The sequence below is a fragment of the Rhineura floridana genome, chromosome 5 (assembly GCF_030035675.1).
Source record: "Rhineura floridana isolate rRhiFlo1 chromosome 5, rRhiFlo1.hap2, whole genome shotgun sequence".
NCBI lineage: Eukaryota > Metazoa > Chordata > Lepidosauria > Squamata > Rhineuridae > Rhineura > Rhineura floridana.
The window spans coordinates 58020437-58044188 of NC_084484.1; the positions used below are offsets into that span (position 1 = coordinate 58020437).

The 23752-nt window shown below is 41.4% G+C and overlaps 1 protein-coding gene across 1 annotated transcript in view; it reads right to left on the minus strand.

Moving 5' to 3' along the window:
- LOC133385826 (uncharacterized) overlaps nucleotides 1–17308 on the minus strand; it is a 35057-nt gene extending 17749 nt beyond the window's left edge. The window contains exon 1 of the mRNA XM_061629404.1: nucleotides 17172–17308. The gene's annotated coding sequence lies outside the window, so the exon portion shown is untranslated. The remainder of the gene's footprint in view (nucleotides 1–17171) is intronic.
- Nucleotides 17309–23752: the final 6444 nt, after the last annotated feature.

A 23752-nucleotide genomic window follows, 5' to 3' on the forward strand; every position in this document is an offset into this window, starting at 1 on the left:
CTCTGTGATCCGTGCAAGTATCAGGTTGTGGGACCCAGCCTGCCTGCCCCACATACCTCCTGTGTCACCACGTGAGTGTGTTAGTATGCTGAGTGCAAATGCCTGCCACCGGCCAAGATAGTGGCGGGGCATTCCTAAAGGGTTGATTCTTGGGTGACGGTAGGCATGTGCGTGCAGTGTGCTGATTCAACAACACGGGAGGTGGGTGGGGCAGGCCGGCCTATTTAAGCCCTGTGCCGCCTGCATTGGGAGAGGGTGTTGGGGAGTATGATGCTGCCTGCCCAGGGTAGGCAGGTGCCCAAGGGCCCAGTCATGCCTGATGCTGGCCTTGCTTTCAGGTCTCCTGTTCCCAAGCTGCATAGGACTTCATACACTGAAACCAGCACCTTGAGCTTAGTCCGGCAGCTAATTGGCAATGTCAATTATCCAAGCAGATGAACAGGCAAGTACCCATAACTACAGGTAAGTAAGTATCCCCTCCCCCCAAAGAGTTCACCTAATCTCGCTAAATATATCTAATATTCAACTATTGTCTTTCTCATTTTCTGTTTCAAGAGCGCACCAGACCTTATCCCAGAGTTTGAGAATACTTTGACATCTGTCCGTTTATGTGTTTCAGTGCACATTGCAAATGGATTCTGCATAGCATAAATTGTCTGTTGAGTTTGCCTTGCCTTTGGCCAGCATTATCATTTCATTGGTTTATTTTTTCTTTATTTTAACAGATCCCACAGTGGTGTACAACAGCAATAATAAGATAATAAAATATAATTTTGTGTCCGAAATAGGATCGATGAGCTCCAGAATGATGGGGTCAATATCTGCGCAGTTTGCACTGTATTATTTATTTCTGATAACTGTAAATGAAATTGTTATAGAGCTCATGTTTGGGTTTAGGGTGAGACACCTAGTGGAGACTAGTTAAAATGGAGAAAGTCTAATAATATGTCAACATTTCAGCTTACATCAATGTTTTAATGTATCATTCCTGTATGTGCAATTCCCTCCAGCTGTAACTCAAGTGGAATGGTAATGGGATGAACAGCACTCTTTTTCAACAAAAATAATGAGGGGCATCGAAGTTCAACCATCCCTGAAGCATCATAGCACAGACAGGCTATGCAAGTGCATGGTCCACCACAGATCCTCTAGAATAGGGGTAGCCAACATGGTGCCCTCCAGACATTTTGGGCTACAGCTCCCATCATTCCTGTCCATTGGCCAAGATGGGAGCTGGAGTCCAACAGTATCCATAGGGTACCACATAAGACAAACAACCACCTCCAAAATTGTTACCACATGCGGGAAGCTTTTAGAGGATATGAGTTGTATCTCCAATGGTAGAGCACATTCTTTGCATGCAGAAGGTCCTGGGTTCAGCATCATCAGGGAAGGTTATGGAAGATTTCTCTCTGAAACCCCCTTTCAGTGTAGATAGAAAATACTGAATTAGATGAACCAACAGTTTTGGTATAAGGCAGCTTCCTGTGTGATGTGGCCTTATCCTGCATTTGTTTGGTTTCAGAAAGATAGCTTGTCCAAGCAATAGGAGTCCCAGAGGCAGCCACTAGAGGATAATCCATTTCTTTTTGGAGAAATTGAAAGAAACTTCCACCATTGTAATATTTCTCTGTAAACTGAAGATTGGGAGCAGGCAAAAATCAGCTGAACATCAGAGCTCATTAACAAGTTAATTAAGTTCTCTTCAGCTGACACTGAACCATAATGTCACAAGGATTGTATCTAGTAGGGTTGCCAGGTTCAGGGCCTGAGACTGATCCTGTATCTTTAGGAGAAGAAAAAGTCAGCCAAGTGCAGGTGTTCTTGCAACACTATAATGGGAAAAACCACAAGTTGGAATTCTCCCTTCCCCCTGCACAACTTAGGGGGAAGGGAGAATTCCAACTTGAGTTTTTTCCCATTGCAGTGTTGCAAGAATACCTGCACTGGGCTGACTTTCTTTTCTCCTAAAGATACAGGATCAGGATCAGGCCCTGAGCCTGGCAACCCTAACTCAGGCCCTGAGCCTGACAACCCTAGTATCTAGTTATCTATTCCTAATTGGTGTTTTCTTTTTATCATTGTCATCAAAATCTTGTATTAAAACACAAATAGTATATTGGTCTTTATTAAGAACATGAACAATACTACACACAAACCTTTAATTTCTTCAGTTGAGGCATAATGCTATGGCTTTACGCTGCAGTTCTAACCAAACCTACTCTGAAGTAAGTAAGTCACATTATATTCAATAAGGCTTACTTGCAGGAAAATGCGGTTAGGATTGCACCCTTAGCAGTCTGCAAAAATGGAGATAAAGGGGCATTTTCTCATGACATTATTAGTAAAATATATATAATGGTATTAAATTTGTCAAAAAAGAAGTGGTATCTCACACCCCACAGGATGTGCCAAATTTAGAAAGCAGGACATGATGTGCTGCCAGCTTCACCTGCAAGCATCCTTCAGTCAGTTCATTAATCAGTTTTGAAGAACGCTTATTGAAATAACTAAAGAAATTATTTATTCTTCTAACCAGTGGACCCAAAGATGGTCTTATATTCTTATGGTGCTAGAGACTGTTTTAGAACTAGTGATTACCTCCTTGACTGTGGCCTACCAAGATCAGCACTGCAAGCTACTGGAAAAGAGAAAATGCTTGCCCAATCTTGCACTGGTATTTGAAAATATGAAGCAACAAAACAATTTATTTCTTCAGGAATCAATAGGAGGGAAATAGTGATGGATTTCTGATAAAGTAAATTTTGTTAGTGGCATTTTGGAACAATACATTTCAAGATGCTCCCCAGTAATTTATTATGCATTGTTGCATTTAATGTCAGTGATGAATTTTGTGTGAATTGTAAATAATTATTTTTATTCATTTTGTCTCATTTGTATATTTTGTAATAAAAACAAAAGCATCAACGCTATACTGTATATGAATATGAATAAAAGTCAGCAGGTCCCTGTCTACAAGGTCATAATCGTTTTCCTTTGCCTGCATGCCTTGGGATCAGAGGATTCTTTCTCAGGACACAAATGTAGAGTTTGCTCATCTGCTATTTTCTTAAGGATGATTATCACAACTATTATGCTTGTAGTGGGATGTTTATTTTCCAGACTGGAGTATTTTTGCCTCCATTTTATTCACAGCAAAGTAGTCATGGAATACTTTCACCACAACCTCAGGCCACAGTAAATTAAACAATCACAAATATTTAAAAGGGTTTGAACAATTGTGTACTACTCAGCTGCAATCTTAAGGCTGCAATCACATAATTCATAGATATCTCAAAACTCACTTCAGACTGCAGATAAAGCATTATGTGTTTGAATGCTTGCCCCAACCTCCAAGAAACAACCCGGCATACAGAAAGCTAGCACATATGTTCATATAAAACTAATTGTGCTTTTGCACAATTAAGATTAGTGCGCCAACTGCGCCCGTTCCTTGAGCCATCTGATCTGGCCACGGTGACACATGCCTTAGTTACATCCCACTTAGATTACTGTAACACGCTCTACGTGGGGCTGCCTCTGAAAACTGTTGGTGCAATGTGCTGCAGCCAGAATGTTAACTGGGGCTGGCTGTTACAAAAGCTCCACTGGTTGCCACTCTGTTTCCGGACACAATTCAAAGTGCTGGTTTTGACCTATAAAGCCCTATATGGCTTAGGTCCAGACTATCTGTGAGACCGTATCTCCCTATATGAGCCTGCCCGGGCCCTGAGATCCTCAGGAGAGGCCCTTCTCTCAATACCTATGTCCTCACAAGCACGACTAGTGGGGACGCGAGATAGCGACTTTTCCGTGGCTGCCCTGAGACTTTGGAACTCTCTTCCTAGGGAGGCAACAATGGCCCCCTCCTTGCAGTCCTTCCATCGGCAAGCAAAGACTTTTTTATTTCAACAAGCCTTTGGAACTGAAAGCTGTTAAGGACAGGTCTTGAAGCGTGCTGCATTGCTGTTGCCTAACTGTATTATTTTAAACTGAGTTTGAATTATTTTAACTGTATGTATGAATGGTTTTAATACTGTAAATTGTTTAATTTGATTTTAATCTAGACTTTTGTATGTTTTTAATTATATGTGTGCTTTTATCTGGAAGCCGCCGTGAGTTCCAGTTTTGGAAAAAGGGCGGGGTAAAAATAATGATAATAAAATAAATAAATAAATAATAGGAAGCTTATGATGTGGGGGAGCATTCAAACTTGCTATTTCTCCATAATTGGATTCCTAGCAAATCTCTACTGCAGGTTTCAACTAAAAGTGTAGGTCATCAACACTATGCCCACGGTGCAAGCTTCACACAACCACTATGCTACAGGCTTAATGTAATCCTTCTATCCAATTTACATTATAGTCTATACTTTAATAAAAAAAGAGCTGTGAGCCTTTTTCAGAAGATAGACTCTCTCTTTTTGCCTCACTCTGAACTGCAAGCCTTTCCATGCTGCCTTGCTAGATGCTTTTGGCACACACCCCCATTGTTTGGGTGATGCAGCAGGCTCAGACCAGGAAGCTGCGGTTCAGAAAAGTTAATCGAAGCGCTGTTGTGCATGGTTTTATTTGCATACTCATCAGGCTCATGACTAATATGTTTTTTGACTGGAGCTCAATCAACCGTACAAACAAGTAGTCTGAATCTCTAATTCGCAGAATAAAAAATGTGAGCTTCTGCATCTTTTCTGGAAACCCGGTAAAGGATGATAATAAATTTAGAGCTAGGGCTTTCCTTTTATTAACCTGCTTGGGGGACACTTGGGCAGCTGCAGGGGCCAGAAACTTCCAGACACATTTCCAAGGCCTCTCCCAGAATTTAATTTTAGCTTTCATTTGTGTGTAGTTAAATAAGAGAAGTCATGACATGAGGCCTTTATCAACAAACAATTTTTCCTGCAGAAAAGGATGCCAACAGACTTGAGTGCATCAGTAATTGCTTTCACTTCAGCTGCTGGAGGGCCACAGTTTCCGGCTACTTTAGTTTCTGGGTACTGTTGAGAAAACCTGATGGGCCTAACATGTGATGTAGTAGCACCATTTTATCCACTATCTCTATGAGGCATTTTCACAATGAGCTTGCTGGATTCACTTTGACTAAAGCTACACATTGCTCGGCACTGCACAGGCCATGGTGTCTGAGCATTCTCACACTCCAGTCCAAAACATGTTTATTCAGATGTATACCCAACTTATACTTGATTAGTATTGCAGTCTTGGTCCTTTCCAGCCACTCGGGGGAGGGAGGGAAATCCACAATCTATACAAAGAACTTTCAAAGCATACCCCTTATTCTGTTTTGGCATTTGGCAGGTAGTCCTTTATCCTGTACCACATTTTCTCCTCTCTCAAATCCCTTATAATGTGGTAATTATACATTTCCTATTGGATAGGTAAGCAAGGGGGAAGATACTACTGTAGATTTTAGTAAGTGATAATATTGACATGACTCTGTTTTTATATTCTGGATAGGTCTGTCTTACAGCACTGGAGATGGGAAACGCAAAGACTTAATAAAGGATGAATTTTGATTGTAAGATCCTTGGTGTTAGGGGCCTATATTTTTTGCTTATGAAAACCTACATTTTCTACTTACTGTACAGCAGCTGTGGGAAACCTTTGGCCCTCCAGATGTTGCTGAACTACAACCTCCATCATCCGTGGCCATTGGCAATGCTTGCTAGGGCTGATGGGAGTTGTAGTTCAGCAACATCTTTAGGGCCAAAAGTTCCCCACACCTGCTATATAGGGACCTAAACAGCTTTTGCTTACTGTAAAGCAGTAAGTACTTGGCTGGCTGGCTGACTCTCTCTCTCATATATTCACAGATATATTGGAATGGGAAGAGAAGAGAAGAAGGGGAGCTTCTCCAATGCACCAGAAGAAAAGGAGTCCTCTTCCCACTTTGTGTTGGAGAACAGATGAGATTACTAATGCTTGAGTATTGCAGTAAAGAGCACCAAAGATGGTTTTTTTAAAAAGCCAGATTGGTGGGAATGATTTGTGACCCAGGTATGTAGCAGAAGCATATAAGCAGGAATAAGGAACATACTTTATTCTAAGTTAGACCCCAGTTAGCACAGTGCCGGCTGGGGCTGAAGGGAGTTGTAGTCCAACAGTATTTGGAGAGCACCAGGTTAGTGAAGGCTGCCATAGCTCAATGCTCTTCAGCGGCTGACTGGCCGTGGCTCTTTAGGGTTGCAGACAGTATTTCCCCCCAGCTTTTCTAGAGAAGCCAGGGATTGAACATGGGACCTTTTGCATGCAAAGTGTGTGCTCTACCACTGAGCAGTCACTTAGTTGTCACTAGTGATGTCACAAACTCATGACACTTGCACAACTGCAGTCCCCACAGCAGTCATAATAGCAAAGAAAGAGGTAGCAAAGAGGGAAATTACATTCTCCCAGCAGAACGTTATTGCAATCTGCTGGAAAAAAATATAGGCACATAACGCACAAAACACACACACACAAACACATCCTGCTATAAAGACAACATAGCACTAATTTGAGGAAAGGTATTTGGATTTCTCTCTCTGTCACGCACACACATACAACCAGAGTAGCAGCTGTGCATTGTTTAATAACATCCTACATTGCACTTCTGCATGCCTATGAAATACCATGGGGTTGACTTAAAATACCAAGTTAGTAAACCTCTAAGGGCACTTTTAGGGCACAATCTAATACTCAGCCATGCACACTAAGTTTCATTTATGTCATGGGGCTTAATGCAGCCTGATTGCAACAATGATTGCTCCGAAGCAAGTCCCATTGTATGAAGTGAGTCTCACTCCCAAAGCAAGGTTCTTTGGACTACATCTCCATGTATCAAGTGCTTTAGAATCCTTATTGTAATGATCACTGCAATACTATTAAGTACATAATTAAAATTTTATAGAATGGGAATCATCATGACAAGGGACAATAATTTGCCTGTCTGTGATTTTTGTTTGTCTATTTTTGAGGATTGAGCCAAAATTAAACCCAGGCCTTTGAGAGTAAGTCCAGCTCAACTATGGGATCACACAGTGGTTCCTACTTCTCTGTTCTCATAACGCAAATGCCTTATTACATTTTGTCCTCCTGGATCCAATTTCCTTTTAAAACAGGCTATAGAATGCAGCACATCCACCATATATTGTTACTAGCCAAGTGTTTTAAGCAGTCCCAAGAAGACAGAGGTTTATCAAGCCCCTAATGGACTACAGGGCTCTATTTGCATGGCGATCACAAGTGTGCAAACCTGCACTAGAGCTTACCAGCCAAACCTACCTATTTGGTTGCCACAATATCACTTGTTCTGATTGGCAACATGATTTCAGAACCATTCTCATGAGTTACAAAATGTTTAGAATGTTCATGGTTTGGAAGTAAGACGTAGTTGTGTGGCCCAAACTGTAAAATACTAGGAGTAGACCCATTGCAGTCAGTCAGTCACAGCCATTTATTTGAATAATTCTGTTCTGATTATGTCTTAATTTGATTCAATGCTATGTCTTCTAAATGTGATTATCTATTGTGGGGAGGGGGAGTTATACCTAATATTATATTAACTTCAAAGTATGTAAGAAATGTTTAGTGATCATGTTACCAGACCTCATGGAAATGGCTAAGTCATTTCCCTTTGGGGAGTGTTTGTTCATTCACTGTCTCCTCTATATTACAAATATATTATATGAATTTAAAGAAAGTTTCCCCCTGCCAGAATTGGACAGAATTAATTATCTACTTTGCTGCATACTTATATTACAGATTGACAGATCACGGTGCTTGCCTTATTTATTTATTTATGTATTTAGAAAGGATTCTTACGATCTGTGTCTGTTGACAAAGCTGAATTGGGGGATTGTTTTTGTTCACTAAACATTCTTCTGGGTAGACTTTACATATGATTTTAGCAGTCCTTGACCCAGTGGTGAGTCACACTGATGGCCCCATTGCACAAACATTTCATCCAAGGATTGTTTGCAGATGATTCTGTCAGACACAGGAAGGAGGGTGATGAGAGGTCAAGGAAGGGTGCACCTTTACCCAACATCCTACAATTCAAACTAACTCACCAGTTTTTGTTCCCCCTCCCCTCCAAAATACTCATTTTTCCCTAATTTGGGTTAGCGTAACCTCTACAGGGCTCTGATACTTATTTTTACAACATACTAAATCAATGATCATCTGTTTGTTTCAAGAAATTTTTTTATTATTATTTTATTATTTATTAAGACTAATATAAAAGCTGTCATCCAAACACACACATACAAGGACAGAAAGAAATGAACATTTATAGTTCTCTAAATTAGTACACAGAGAAAAGAAACTGTGTATGTAATCCATGTAAATTATGAGCCTCCAGACCCTAATTATCTCCATTTCATCCTACTGGATAAAAAGATCTCATCCACTTCCTTGGCCAGTCTTTCCCAGCCTAGTACCCACTAGATGTTTTGTACTCAGATCGTCTCCGGTCAGCACAGCCATTTCAAACCCATGTAACTTTCCCAGCAAAGTGTATGTTCCATGATAGGCTATGGCAGGCCTGTACAACTGGTGGCCTACATGCAACCCACAAGCCATGTATGGTGGCTTAGCATCTGATTTTGCCATGTAGCCTGGATTTTCAAAAACTGGGAGTTGTCCAGAACCTGCAGGCTACAGCGCATGGTTGATTGACACAAAGTTTATTTGTGCACTACTCATGTGTAGTGAGTTGAAGCTGCCAGCCCCCCTCCCCTCCTTCTGTTGAGAAGATATGTCTGCAAGGAGCCCCTAGGCATCAGCAACTGTGTATGCTCAAGGGCTCTATGCAGTTGGAAAACCCACCTAACTGGATGTCCTGATTATATGAAGCTCTTATGCATGACCAGCTACTGATGTGTAGTGGGTCCTTTGCAAACATGTGCACTCAATGCAGAGACATTTTAGAGCAGAGCTAGCCTGGGGCCACAATGTCAGGGGCAGGGCCCAACATCACAGCCCCAGACCTGCTTCAACATGTGGGTGTTCTACATGCGAGTAACACCAGAACAGGGTTACGTTCAGCTTGCTGGTCACAAGCAGTACAGGACTGGCTGGGAAATTACTCCAGTCTCAAGAAACAGACAAATAACTCAATTGTCTGCATTATTAATAGCTTGTCTGCCATTATCCATCCAATTGAGGAACCCCTAAGTTTCTTTGGAACACAGCTTGAAAAACACCATCAGTGCATTTTTGAAATGGGGTGATCCTTAGTTGGCACTTGGTTTTAAAACATTTGTTTTTGTGTGGGGGAAATGATTTATCCCACGTTTTCTTCTAGTTCAAACTCAATAATATAAGGAACATTTCCCAAGCTCCATGTATTTACATGTCTTAATATCAGGATTGCTATTTTTAGGCTGCAATCCTATACACACCTACCTGGGAGTAAGTCCCATTGAACTCAGTAAGGCTTCGTTCTAAGTAGACATGCACAGGATTGCCCTGTTAACCAATGCAAAGGTTTTAAAAACCTTTGATTGACTAAAAGACACTGCAATTAATCAGGTAACCCTTTTAAAAACAATTGTTGTCCACCCTTCACCAGGTCCCAGGTCAGGGCACAACAGTATCAAATATATTATTAAAAACAGTTTAAAATAAATCACATTCACAGCTAGATAGGGTTTTTGTAAAAGTTCATTATTTTTAATATAGGTATATATCAATAGGTAGTACCATCTTTAAGGAATTCACATGGGGGGTGCGTGTGTGCCTTCAAGTTGATTACAACTTATGTTGACCCTGTGAATCAGTGACCTCCAGTAGCACCTGTTATAAACCACCCTGTTCAGATCTTGTAAGTTCAGGTCTGTGGTTTCCTTTATGGAATCAATCCATCTCTTGTTTGGTATTCCTCTTTTTCTACTCCCTTCTGTTTTCCCAGCATTATTGTCTTTTCTAGTGAATCATGTCTTCTCCTTATGTGTCCAAAGTATGATAACCTCGTTTCATCATTTTAGCTTCTAGTGATAGTTCTGGTTTAATTTGTTCTAACACCCAATTATTTGTCTTTTTTGCGGTCCATGGTATTCGCAAACCTCTCCTCCAACACATTTCAAATGAGTTGATATTTCTCTTGTCCACTTTTTTCACGGTCCAACTTTCACATCCATACAAAGAGATCGGGTCTTTTCTCAAGTGTTGCAACATATACACACACCATTTAAAAGAAATATACTATGCCCCTTTTTGTAAAAAAGAAGTATTTTATTCATATGCAGATTTACTCAATTGAGTTTTAGGTTCCAGTTGTATGGTAGGGTGGGAGGGAGAAATGAAGGTAATGGAACCGCCCATCCAAAGCAAAAGCCACTGGCCAGATCCCACTCCTTTGTCCTTTTCTGATTATTTAAAATATTACAACTTTCCTTCCACTGGCAACAGGAGGCAGGACCAGTCCTATCACAGAGTGAGGCAGCTGCCTTAGGGAACAGATGATGGGGTCACATCCACATCATATGTTTAAAGCACATGGCTACCCTCAAAGTACAGTTTCCAGGATTCTTTGGGGAAGTAAAGCCCTTTAAATGTATGTGGTGGATGTGGTGACAGGGTTCCAGTGAGGTGTTGGGAGGACAGAGCTCTGTATGCCAGGCTGCTTGCCCTGCACCCCCTAAGATAGCCTGCTGACCTCACGAGGACATTATCCTGTTGCCAGCACTGGAGTAAGATTAAACAGTCTGGGTGGATTCTATAAGGAAGTGCGTGTGTGTGTGTATCTTATTCTTTGCTTAAGGCAACAAAAGGTTTTTAGCCACCATTGATGGGGAGGAAATACATTACGCCAGCTCCTGGGTTTGGGGCGGTGTCAGGGGATCAGGAAGACATAGAATCCCCAACATACAGCCTCTTTGGCACTACTGAAGCTCTGACTTTGGTGGGCCAAGGGCTGCAGAAGTTTCCACAGTGAAAACTCCTCACTCTGATTTTAACTTGAATGCATGAGAACACAAGATTGGAAAGATCACCACCAGCTGCAGAGGTATCTGTGACCCTTACATTATTTCTTGTCGCAAATGGGCAAGAAAAATGATCTTGCCTTTGCTGAAATGCTCTATAATCTCAATGAGTAATTAAATTAAGACATGGGAGCTTCTGAGAAACCACCTTGATGTAATGCCATTCTGACTGCTAGGAAGCTTTTAGATGCTTCATCCATTTATTTAGTTTTTCCCCATCCCATGCTAGCAAAGCTCATCTTACATAATGCACCCTTACAACAGAGAAGTGCTTAAAGTGATGCAGTTTGGCAGACTGCCTTTTGACATCTACGCCAGAGAACAATTACACCATTATAGGAATACATTGGTTATTCATAAAAATATGCTTAAAATTTCAACAAGACAATATTTAAATAGTATGCATGTGCTACCTTTTAATTTCTTTTCACCATCTAATTAGCTAAATCAAAGACCTGAAGCTTCCATGAGCTGAGAAGGAATAGATGCTACATAGATCACTGTTCTCTACATCAGGGCGGGGGGAACCTGTGGTCCTCCAGATGTTGCTGAACTCCAACTCCCATCAGCCCCAGGCAGCACGGCGAAGTCAGGAATGATGGGAGCTGTAGACCAGCAACAGCTGAAGGGCCACAGGTTCCCCACACCTGCCTATATGGTGACTGTTCTGAAGTCTCAAGGGTTCATTTTATTCTTGTGGTCAGTAGCCCATTAGTAGAACATTGGTTAAGTCACCTAGCTCAGTAACGGACAGGGTTTATATATGCAAAAATCCCTTTAAATTACTCTTGATAACCTGATGGAGGGAACTGGGCAAACCTCAGAAAAATCGCTACCATAAAGCAAAAGGTTAATGAGATACGGCACAGCCCCATATGACTGGACAGCAGCACCAAATTCAGGCTGTAAACGCACTAGCCACCAGATCAAAGCGCTTCCATCAGTCACACCTGGAGGAGGACTGGGTTGATCTACTGATCAGTTGCGAAATCTCTTTGAAGCTGAATTTTTAAAAAAACGCACTCAAGCTGCTCCCATCAGATTTTACAGTAGAAAGGGGTGGGGTTTGACTAGTGCTGTGTGCCCCCGTTTTCAGAAGAGAGAGGTGGAGACACACTGGAACCAGCAGAAGAGTTTGTTTCTACCCATAGAGACCATCTCTGAAAGAAGGTGGATCTTCTTCTTCAAACAGTGAAGGATCAGGAACTTTAGTATGCTTCTGGATGATCCCTGTGAACTAAATGGAATCTATCCTAAATACTAATAGTAAACTCATTCTCCAAATTATTTATTTTATTTATTAGATTTCTATCTCAGCCTTTCTCCCAGCAGGAGCCCAAGGATTCAAATGTGAATCCTTATGGAACAGAAAGAGCGCCACCACTGCATAAGAGGAAAGTACCAGTTGCAGGTTCCACTTGTGAACTTTGCAGTATCAAGGCATATGATAAATTATAGGGAAAGCTTCCAGGATCGTTTATTTTCTTATTTTATTCTGCTGACTCTTGGGAAGGACAGTCATATTGGCACCACTACACCAGAGCTTATATCTGTGCAGTGAGGCAATACCCTATGCTGTTGCATGGTAAAAGCAATGGAAAAGCAATTCCAGCTGCCATTTAGCAAAACCGATTACAAAGTGCATCCCACATGGAGCTGGTGCTCAGTGGACCAATATAGTTACTGTACAGTCACAAAAGGCTCCACCTTCCCTCCCTGGAGGCAGACAGGCACATCCCTGAGGCAGTGTACTACTGTTGCAGAGTAAGGCTACAATGCAATACAGACTTACCTGGGAGTAAGTCCCATTGAACCTAATGGAGCTTACTTCTGAGTAGACATGTATTGGCTTGCACATAGCTTGGAAGATTACTTTTAAAAAGTAATAAATTAGTTACAATTACATGGCCCCAAAAAGTAGTAATTACCGTTAACAATTACAATTGCTCTGAAAGTTAACTGATTACTTTTTCTCAAAAGTCACTACAATTACATTTCAGTTACTTTTAAAAAAAACCACCTATAAGGTGCTGGCCTTGGCTGTTGAACATCTAAGTAGGCTAAAACAACATTAAAAATAAACATACACATACAGAGGTAGTAGAATAATTATTTTTATCTGTAAGATAGCAATAGTGGTCTCTCCACTGGTAAGGGAGGTGAGGACGGAGGCAGAGGCTACTACTCAGATCTTTGTACATCAAACCAAGTGCATCCCCCTCCATTCAGCCAGCAAGCATAATCTCTCTCACTTAACCACCTCCTGGACCCTGCCCTGTCACCAACTAAGGGACACTGATCCAAACAAACATTTTCCCCTGAGATGCAAAAAAGTTAAAATACTGCAAATGCAGCACAGTAGCCAGACAGGGTGGTGGAGGCTGCTTTGTGTGCCAAGTGCAAACACAGTATTCACGCACACATGTTGTCATCTTCCACCTGCACAGTTCTTTATCTCCATCCTGCTGCTGCCTCCTTTTCCTCCTTTATCCATGTTCTTGACCTCCGGCTCCTTTTTGCCTCCACTCCATTCTTCACCACCACCATCCATTTTTTTAAATAATTGTTTTCCCTACTCCACCCCGTCTCACTCTCCACCTCCTCCCTCATCGCCTCCTACGCACCCACAGAGCACGAGGGAAGAGCGATGCTGCACAAAAGACCAGTTTGAGGCACATGATTTTCATCCACAAATCAGAGGAACAGAAGACTTCCCCTGCTCCCCTGCCCAGTAATGCCCAAAAGTAATGCTGGAAATGTTACAGTTACTCCACAACAGTAATACAATTACTCCTAGTTCTATTACAATCAAAATGTAAAGGAATTACCCACTCGTTCCTCAAAAAAGTAATGAATTACAAGTAATTTGTTACTTGTAATGAATTACTTCCAAGCTCTGGACTTGCAGCCTAAGAAGTCTTGGTACCAATGCCCTCATCTAGGCACGTATCTAACTCAGTTGGCCCCTGGAATGCTTTCATTTTACCTGGTCCCCTTCATCCTATCCTGCCACACCTCATCTAAATTAATGTGATTGATGGCAACTGACTGCTGCTGATTGGCTGAGCAGACCTTATTGTCCACCCTCCCCTTCCACTTCATGGAGCTGAGTTACATAGCATATTGTGCCATCTGAGATGAGACAGATGGCTATTAGAAATTCACAGGCCTACTCAGTGGGGGCACCCCAGTTGTAGAACACTCCCCCCCAGGAGAAGTTTGCCTTGACACCTACCTAATTGTCTGTTTTGGCACTGCAGGCTTTTAGATACTTTTAATTTTGCTGTTTTATGCTGCTTTTGTAATTTTTTTAAAACAAAAGTTGTCATTTTATATTAAACAAAACAATCAACAATTGAAAACTTACATACAATGCTAAGTACAGAATATAGAAGTGAATCCTCCTTCGTGACATTACAGTATTATATCAAGTAAATTACACAGAATTCAGATAGCCTTGCAAGAAAGAAGAATGTGGTGAGATTGAGGACCCCCACAATTAATTTCCACATAACTTAAACACAGGAACCAGACTACATCAAAATGATCACACTTTCTTTCTCCGTTCATCACCCACCGGTGATGTCCAGAGTATAGGTTACGCATCAGGACAATCAGATGCTGTGGCACCCCCATTTCTTTTGAAGCATTCCATAGTTTTTCATAATCTACACAGTCAAAGGCTTTGCTGTAATCTACACAGGGTGATTTCCTTCTGAAATTCCTTGGTCTGTTCCATCATCCAACGTATGTGTGCAATATGATTTCTGACACCTCTTCCCTTTCTAAATCCAGCTTGGACGTCTGGTATTTCTCGCTCCATATATTGTAAGAGCCTTTGTTGTAGAATCTTGAGCATTACTTTACTTGCATGGTATATTAAGGCAATTGTTTGATAATTACTGCATTCCCTGGGATCCCCTTTCTTTGGAATTGGGAAGTATATTGGTCACTTCCAGTCTGTGGGCCATGTTTTCTTTTCCATATTTGAATTTGGGCAGATTCAGTCTCAGTAGCTTGTAGTAAGTCTATTTGTGTGCCATCTGTTCCTGGTGATTTGTTTCTTCCAAGTATTTTAAGAGTAGCTTTTACCTCATATTCTAAAATTTCTGGTTCTTCATCATACGGTTCCTCCATGAATGAATCTGTCGTCCTTGCATCTGTTTTATAGAGTTCTTCAATGTATTGCGTCCATCTTCCTTTTGTTTTATCTCAGTTAGTCAGTGTGTTCCCCTGTTGATTATTCAACATCCCTACCCTTGGTTTAAATTTCCCTTTCATTTTTCTAATCTTTTGGAATAGAGCTCTTGTTCTACCCTTTTTGTTGTCCTCTTCTATTTCTATACAATAACTATTGTAATAGTTCTTTGTCCCTACGTACTAGTCACTGTATAGTTGCATTTAGAGTTCTAACTATGTTTCTGTCTCCTTTTGCTTTTGCTTTCCTTCTCTCTTTAACCATTTTAAGAGTTTCTTCAGTCATCCATTGAGGTCTTTCTCTCTTTTTAACTAGAGGTATTCTCTTTTTGCATTCTTCCCCGATAATGTCTCTGACTTCAATCCATGGTTCTGGTTCTCTGTCAACTAAGTTTAAAGCCTCAAATCTGTCCCTTATTTGATCGTTATATTCTTCTGGGAAGTTATTTAAATTGTATTTTGGCATTATGATTGCTTTGTTCTTCTTCTTTAGCTTTACTCTGATTTTCAATATTACCATTCATGATCTGTACCGCAATCTGCTCCTGCTCTTGTTTTCGCAGAAAGTATGGAGCTTCTCCATCTTCTGCAACCAATTATATAATCAGTTTGATTCCTATATTGACCATTTGGTGATGTCTACGTGTACAGTCCTCTTTTCGGTTGCTCAAAAAATGTGTTTGCAAGAAACAAATCATTGGCTTCACAGAATTCAATAAGTCTTTCTCCTGCTTCATTTCTGTCTCCTAAGCCCCTTTTCCCCACAATTCCTAGCTCTTCTCTGTTCCCTACTTTTGCATTCCAGTCCCCCATGATTATCAGCACATCTTGTTTTGGTGTGTGATCTATTTCTTCCTGTACTTCTGTGTAAAATCTTTCCAATTCCTTTTCTTCTGTGTTTGCCGTTGGAGCATAGACTTGGATGATGGTTATGTTAATAGATTCCCCGTTAAATCTTATTGATATAACTCGCTCAGACCTTGTGTTATAGCTCCTAATTGCTTTTGCTATATCACTTCTCACTATTAAAGCACCCCCATTTTTTCTTAATTTCTCATTTCCTGCATAAAATATTTTGTAGCTGCCTGATTGAAAATGTCCCATTCCAGTCCATTTTAATTCACTCACGCCAAGTATTGTAATGTTGATACATTTCATTTCAGCTCCCGTAATCCCCAACCACTGCTATGCTGGCCAGAGCTGTTGGCAGAGCTGTTGGCAACTGGAGTCCAATAACATCAGGAAGATCACAGGTTCTCTATACCTGTGTTCTATGCAGTGGACGTTTTCAAGCTTGCACCCTCATTAGGCTATGTGGTGAGAGTTTTACACACTTGAACATTGTTTCACCACCAGTCTATGATTCAAGAAGGCAGGCCTTGATACATTCAACATATACAGTGAATTCTCTGTAATTAGTTGCTTTCTTACCAAGTGTTTTGTTTAGTCATCGCTGAACGAACTATAGCAAGTCAAACTAATTATAACATTTCTGCCTGTTTAAAGAGCATGGAGCCTTTAACACTGCTTCCTACAAAAAGCTCTATTCATCCAAACCAGATTTAGGTGGCTGACGTAAGTTTGCTTGGGCAAAGTACTATGATTAAATATGTTCTAACAGGCAAAGATTAGACCAAGGTATAGGTATATTATTTTGTAATTCAAAGGAAAAATGAGTTAAAAAAAACAGAAAATACAGCTGAAAGCAACATTATCACCATTCACTTTCTTAGACCCTTTAGATACAGATCTCTCTGACTTAAAACTGAGGCAAGAGATCATACGATGTGCTCAAACTGTGGGGCCTTAAAAGCCTAAGAACTGGTTAAACCACCTCTTGTTCTTTGAACGCAGTTCTGGAGAAGGACAAGAAGACAAGACTCAGTGCCAAATCAAGGCAACGTAACCATAGGATTTCTAGTACGTCTCCTAATAAGAGAACTGGGCTTGTGGTGAAACCTAACTGTTATTGGGGTTGTTTAAGACTACTCACAGCATCGGATGCCCAAGCATTGTCATCGCGTACACTTCGTCATTTTAAAGCCACGCCTTTCGTTACGCAAGTCGGACAGCTTCCTCGCCGCTTCCTCAGTTTACTGAGGTTTTTGCGGTGCACAGTTCTGATTCGATTCTCCGCTTCCGCAGAGCCCCCTACTGGCCGCTTGAATTAGCACACAAATGTCTCTGGTCAAACGCGGCACATCGGCACCACCCAGTGGAGCGGACGCCACATGCTCGCGACATGATCATGTGTGTTAACAACGTGTTTTAGCCAGCGAGGAATAAACTTGTGGGGTATAAAAGGAAAAGAGCCAGACACTCTAGGATAAGGAGCAATCCCTGGTCTGGTGTTGCCAACCATTGGGGAGTAAGTAAATGTATTCAGCATTGAATTATTCTTTATGTATCTCACCTTGCTCCAAACTGCTGAGGGCAGCATATGTGAGACTTTTGCATTTTATCCTAATAACAATCCTGCAAGGTCTGGCAGCAACTGGACACCACACAGTTAAGTTTGTGGCTGAGCAGGAAGTTGAACACGAGCCTCTCCTGGGGAAAATCAGTGGGATCTGTGGAATGGACAAGGGGGGATTGGGATATAAACCGAACACATAACATTGATATATAAAATGGCAAGAACAGGCAGCCACAACATCTAATGAATGATTATAGCAGCCCATTTCATACATATTTTATTTATCATATCACGAAATATCAGAGTGGTGGATTAAATATACAACATCAAAGAGTAAATTAAATAACAAGTTGCTGCCATTTCCTGACACCCCACAGTAGCTGCTTGAGGCTGCCTCTTCAGTCTGATGATGGTAGGGCCAGTCCTGACCATGGGACTTCGGAAACACCACCATAGAAGTGGAATGGGGTATACTAGCAAAGGGATTTTCTGCCTAAGATGCCAAAATAATTGGCTGGCCTTGGGTATTATGCAATCAACTTGTTGGGGGTGGTGGGGAAAAGGGCCCTTTTCGTTGTAAAAGGTCTTCGACTGGCCCTCCAGAGGGCCACAGGTTAGGAATTTGGTTTTTTACTCTTCAAAGAAGTGACAGAAAACACATGCTCCTGTGGAGCTAATGTGTTCATCTAGTACCAATGAACAGGGGGCCCCCTGAAAGCAGCAAGAGAGAAACTGAATAATATCAGTTTTTATCATCAGATAAAAACAGGAAGCTATCCAGGAAAGAATGAAAATGAATGACAGCATGTTCTAGTATAGATCTTCAGGTAGTAGCGGTCAGTGGGCAGTGAAGGTGGGGGGCAGAGTTGTGCAAACAGCTTCTGGACACCAGAGCCTGTTCTGTGCTGAGTTCCCCATGCCTCACCTCTTCCCTTCTTGGTAAGGGGCAGCAAGGCTCAGTATCAGGAAGCCAGGTGCACAATATCACCTCACCTTTGCTGCCCCACCAATCACTGTTGATTTCAGGGAGTTTAAATCAATTCTTTTGTGTGTTGCCTTCATAAAGAGAGAAAAAGATCTATAGAGAATATGCTGTTTACCTTGTCTGCAGCTGTACCGGTAATCATATCGATCCCACAGACGGAGGCTGCAATCCTAACTATGTCTGTAATGACAGTGTTTGGCTGCATTCAGATGACAGTTTATTCCATTTTCCCAATGTTTCCTTACTTGATAATTTCTGCATTTTATTTTATCTTTCATGTGACGTAAAAGTCACTTCTGGAAATCCAGCAGAATATCGTGGAAATTTTGCACTCGTTACTGTATTAATTGCAAAAAAACCCCCAAACCCATTAATCCACAAAATTGCAGGAGTAAAGCGATGAAATTTGGGGCGGTATACCGGCATGCAGTTCTTTCCTGTCATTTTCATGGGGGAATTGTGGGAGAACAGAAGTACAGATGTGCAGAAAGGGTGGGGGAGTAGCAACAAGTCCAGTGACGTTCATTGTTGTGTCACATCACGGCCACTGGTGTTAATGAAATTTAGTGTGACATGGCGGTACATTGGTCAAAAAGTCACAGTTCTATAAGGCAATCGTTCTATAAGGCAATACGGAATGTTACAAATCGGGACAGAAGTGCTACTCATAGTAATCAGTAAAACAAACACAATAAACCCTATATCTGAATGCAGCCTTTATAATTTAAAGATATTCCCTTAGTATTAAAAAAGTTGGTAATTTGAGGACCTGCCCTAAAGTCACATGACCCAGGCATTTCCAAAGGCCTATAGATCTTTGTACAAGTTTGTCTTAGAGGCTCTAAACCAAGTTGTTTCAAGCTATTCCTCATTCCTCTACTCTGTCTGTGGACTGTCCCAGAATCATTACAGTGCCTGCTCAGAAGTATGTCCCATTGAATTCCATGGGGATTACTCCCAGGTAAATGGGATAAAGATTGCAGCCTTAAAAACCACAGAGAAATAAAGATGGTGCGCTTCATTGGAACAATGACTGTGTACGCACATCATACATTTATAGCATATTTAAAGCACATGACTTCCTCCAAAGAATTCTGCGAACTGTAGTTTGTTAAGGGTTCTGGGAATTGTAACTATGTGATGAGTAATCTACTGTTCCCAGGATTCTTTGAGAGGAGCCATGCATTTTAAACATGCTTTAAATCAATGTCGTGTATGCAGCCAATATTCGAAATGTTGGCAGTTCAAGCACAATGAATAGGAGACTCACTGAAAGAAATGGAGTTGTACAGAACAAAAGCAAAAAAGAGGGCTTTACAGAATGAACAAAGACAAGGTGATATTGGCAGTGGTGGCTGGTGCCCATTGGGACTGTTAGGGTGGAAGGCAGGGAGCCCCAACAGTAGGTGGAACCAGAGCCAATGGCCGGTGGAGCAAACTCATTCTAACGGGCAACACTGAGGAGGAGAAAGCTGACAACTGGTGCTAGTCCTTGGACTGGTTGCAAGTCAGAAGGCAAGTGAGGGTAGCTGAAGGCACACTGAGGTTGGTGAGGCTGCGCCCCACTCACCCTAATGGATCAGCCTCCACTGGATATGGGTGCAGTTCATTCTTCAAACACAGAACAGAACCCAGATTAATGGGTTTACATTCAGGCAACATTGATTTATTGGACAGGTTGGCCTACTACGCATTCTTCGGCAAAAAAATTGTAACTGGTATGGTGTGGAGGTCACCTCTTTGCTGATGCAAAGCAGATTCTGGGTCAGGTGAGAGCCTGGATGAACCAAAACTATGCCACTTTGGACTGCACAAAGGAAAAAAAAGTCAGGATATAAATGCAAGAAAATAAACAAATCAGCTAAAGTGGAGGGGTTGGAAAGAATAATTCCTTGTTAAGCTGACTTTCCAGCCCCCCTCTTTTGTTCTTTTTTAAAAAACTAAAGCACTAAACACTTATTGCAAACTTGAATAACCGGACCCTGGACACTGCATACGTATTTTTCCTTAGTTTGCCACATTCCACAAGAAAGAGTAAATATTCCCTTATCTAGATTCTTCTGGTTTCACCTTATCTAGTGTCTGGCCTTGGAGCCCTTTAAAGAGAGAAACCTGTGCTATGTCAAACTAGACTATCTGGTGCCAGAAGGATTGCAAAATCTCTAGTCCCTCTTCCACTGCTTCCATCCTGAGAGGACATGGTTAAAAAGAAAACTCTAACTAAAACCTCAGCACTAAAATGCTGAAGAATGTTCATGGTTTAAAAAAAAACATACACACAAGTTGTTGCAGAAATTAGAAGAACTGAATTTAAGATTGAAAATATGAGAAATGGAGGGAACCAAAGTTGACAGATCCTTCCATCCTACCATTTTTGGGATGGAACTTTCCCCCTTCCCCTCAAGGAGTCTTACTCAGCTTCATTCTCAGTAACAACCTCCTCCCTTTGTCCCTGATATTAAATTACAACAAAACAACAATAATAAAAATGTAGAATTCATTTGCTCTGTTTTACTCTTTCTCTGTCAGAAGATCAACGATCACCAAGCAAACAGCATCAGTTAGTACTGATTAAGGTGTCACAAGACTCTTCCTTATTTACATGGCAATCCGGGCATCAGGAACAATGTACATGCAATTGGAGGCCAAAAGGCTGCAGCAGAGAAGAGAATAAGATGCTGCAAAAGGAACAGAGAAGGTTGCTAGTCTTACTACTTTTAAAAGGTATTTAAAAAAAAAATTAAAGGGAGGAAAACTAAACCTGTTTAATTATGGTTATCCAAACCCCAGCCTGCAAATTTCTGAGAAATTTCTGACTATCCATCCCAATATTCAGGAGGGTTTCTTTTCCTCCTCCAATTAATGGTGGAAATTAATGCTTGTTGAAATATCAGTCCAGCACTAGAATAAATACTACATTGCGTATACCTGGCATATAACCTTACTTTTAACATTCCCCTAATAAGTCATCTGTAATTTTCCAGATTTGCAAGCTAAGGGAATCAATAGTTCAAGATTAGATCTTTGACTGTTAGCAGATCAGAATTTTGGATTGGGGTATATAAAATGGCAGCCAAGTGAGGGCCTCTGGGCAATCTCATAGCAGTATTACTGGGATGGAACAGATGGGCACTGCTTTGTGGGGCAGAGTTCTAGCTATTCCTAGAGAGCAGGTCTTGGAAGTTGGTGCTGGGACACTTCTACCCCATCATATGCAGTCCACAGGCTTCCATTTTATCTCTGATATTACTACTACATGAACCCTCCTACTGGAAGGAAGGAAGGGATATTTAATAAATAAATAAATAAACCACTGGGTCCAACTCTGCTTCTGGATGCTGAGGAGGCGGATTGGTACTAATCAAAGAATATGAACTTATCTTACCCTCCCTGAATCCATTTGCTTAGTATATGGAGCATTCCTATCAGGCCCCGCTTCCTGATGTCCTTTTATTAAAAATACAGTTGCATTTTGCGCTAGTTGCACTTCCCAAACCAGGCACAAGAATAACCACATACAGCGCATTACAGTAGTGTAACTGTGAAGTTAACAGTGTATGGAGCACTATGGCAAATCTATCATTGTCCAGGATGGGCATAGTTGATACACCTAACAAATTTAGTAATGGCTGCTCTGAGCCACTAAGGTCATCTGAGCCTCTAGTGACAGTGATGGATCTAGGAGCACCCCCAAACTATGCACCTGCTCCATCAGAGGGAGTGCAACTCATCCAGAGCTGGTACGCAATCCAATTCCCGGACCTGTGCACTGCTGATTCTTAGGACAGTTCTATACCCTTCCTAAACACTTTTCTGTAGAAATAAGCAGTGAGGGGCTCGGTGGGGTAAGACTGTGCTGCCTATCTGACCTGCTGGCACCACAGCCACCAGAGTCACTGTGAATGGGTGAAATGGTAGTGAGGTCGGTGAGATGCAAACGCACCAGTGGAAGCTCTGGATCGGACCCAAATTTGCATCTGCATTGCTCCAATCTCATTGCCATCTCCCCCTTCTCACCCCAGGTTGCTGACCACCACTGGAAATAAGTTCAGTCAGTTTCAGCCTAGAACTAATATATAGTTACTTTCCCTCCATGGAGATTATTTATTAACCATATGGAAATGGAAATGGACTGCCTTCAAGTCGATTCTGACTTATGGCAACCCTATGAATAGGGTTTTCATGGAAAGCGGTATATTCAGAGGTGGTTTACCATTGCCTTCCTCTGAGGCTGAGAGGCAGTGACTGGCCCAAGGTCACCCATTGAGCTTCATGGCTGTGTGGGGATTTGAACCCTAGTCTCCCAGGTCGTTGTGGAATAATCACTTCTTAGCCTTTTGACTAAGATCAAGTGTAGGATCTTGGCATTTGTGGAATATAAGTTGTCATGTTTTCCTGCTTTGAAATAAATTGGTGTCTAGAAGAGTGATATGGTTATAATGGAAAACGTTATTATTCCAGCTTCTCTTAGAATTGAATTAGTGAAGCAGGGACAATATTATTTTCTTCCTAAAATGGAATCATAGAGGCTTCTTTTTGTTAGCTGAATCTCCTTGAAGCCAGCGGCATTGTACTCTGATGGGGTTCGTTCTTTTTCTTGAGTAGGAAGCAGAGAAAGCACAGAGTATAGATGGACTTCTAGTGGTCCAGTTCTGTCTTCATTGAGAACTATTTCCACTATTAAAACCCAACCATCTCTGTTTCAGGATATATTTCACTGAGTTAGGACATGAAAGATATGTCATTACTTATTTCAGATCACGTTAATTTGTCCAAGCTTCCTTGGATCAGAAGCTCAAGTAAAAGAAAATGCAGTTTAACCTGAATGGCACAGACACGTAAGGAAGAGGATCCATAGGGCAAAGCAGCTTTGAATAATAACCAGTGACCCAATTTCCACAAGACCTTTGGTACAATACACATACCAGGTTTTCAGGCTTTGTGAAGTTTGGCTAGCAGCTGCACACACTTCTCATTGCCACAGCAATGCAGGGTCCTAGCCAAAATGCACAGGCCGCCTTCTGGAATTGGATCCTTTAAAAAATGTAATAAAATGGGTAGAGATCTGGTCAAATAATTCTTCTTACAGGAAGAATAATTGCTCTTATGTTTCAGAAATCAGTACCTTAAAATACGCAGTACTATCTCTTGGCGCTTCTACTGCAAGGAAGAG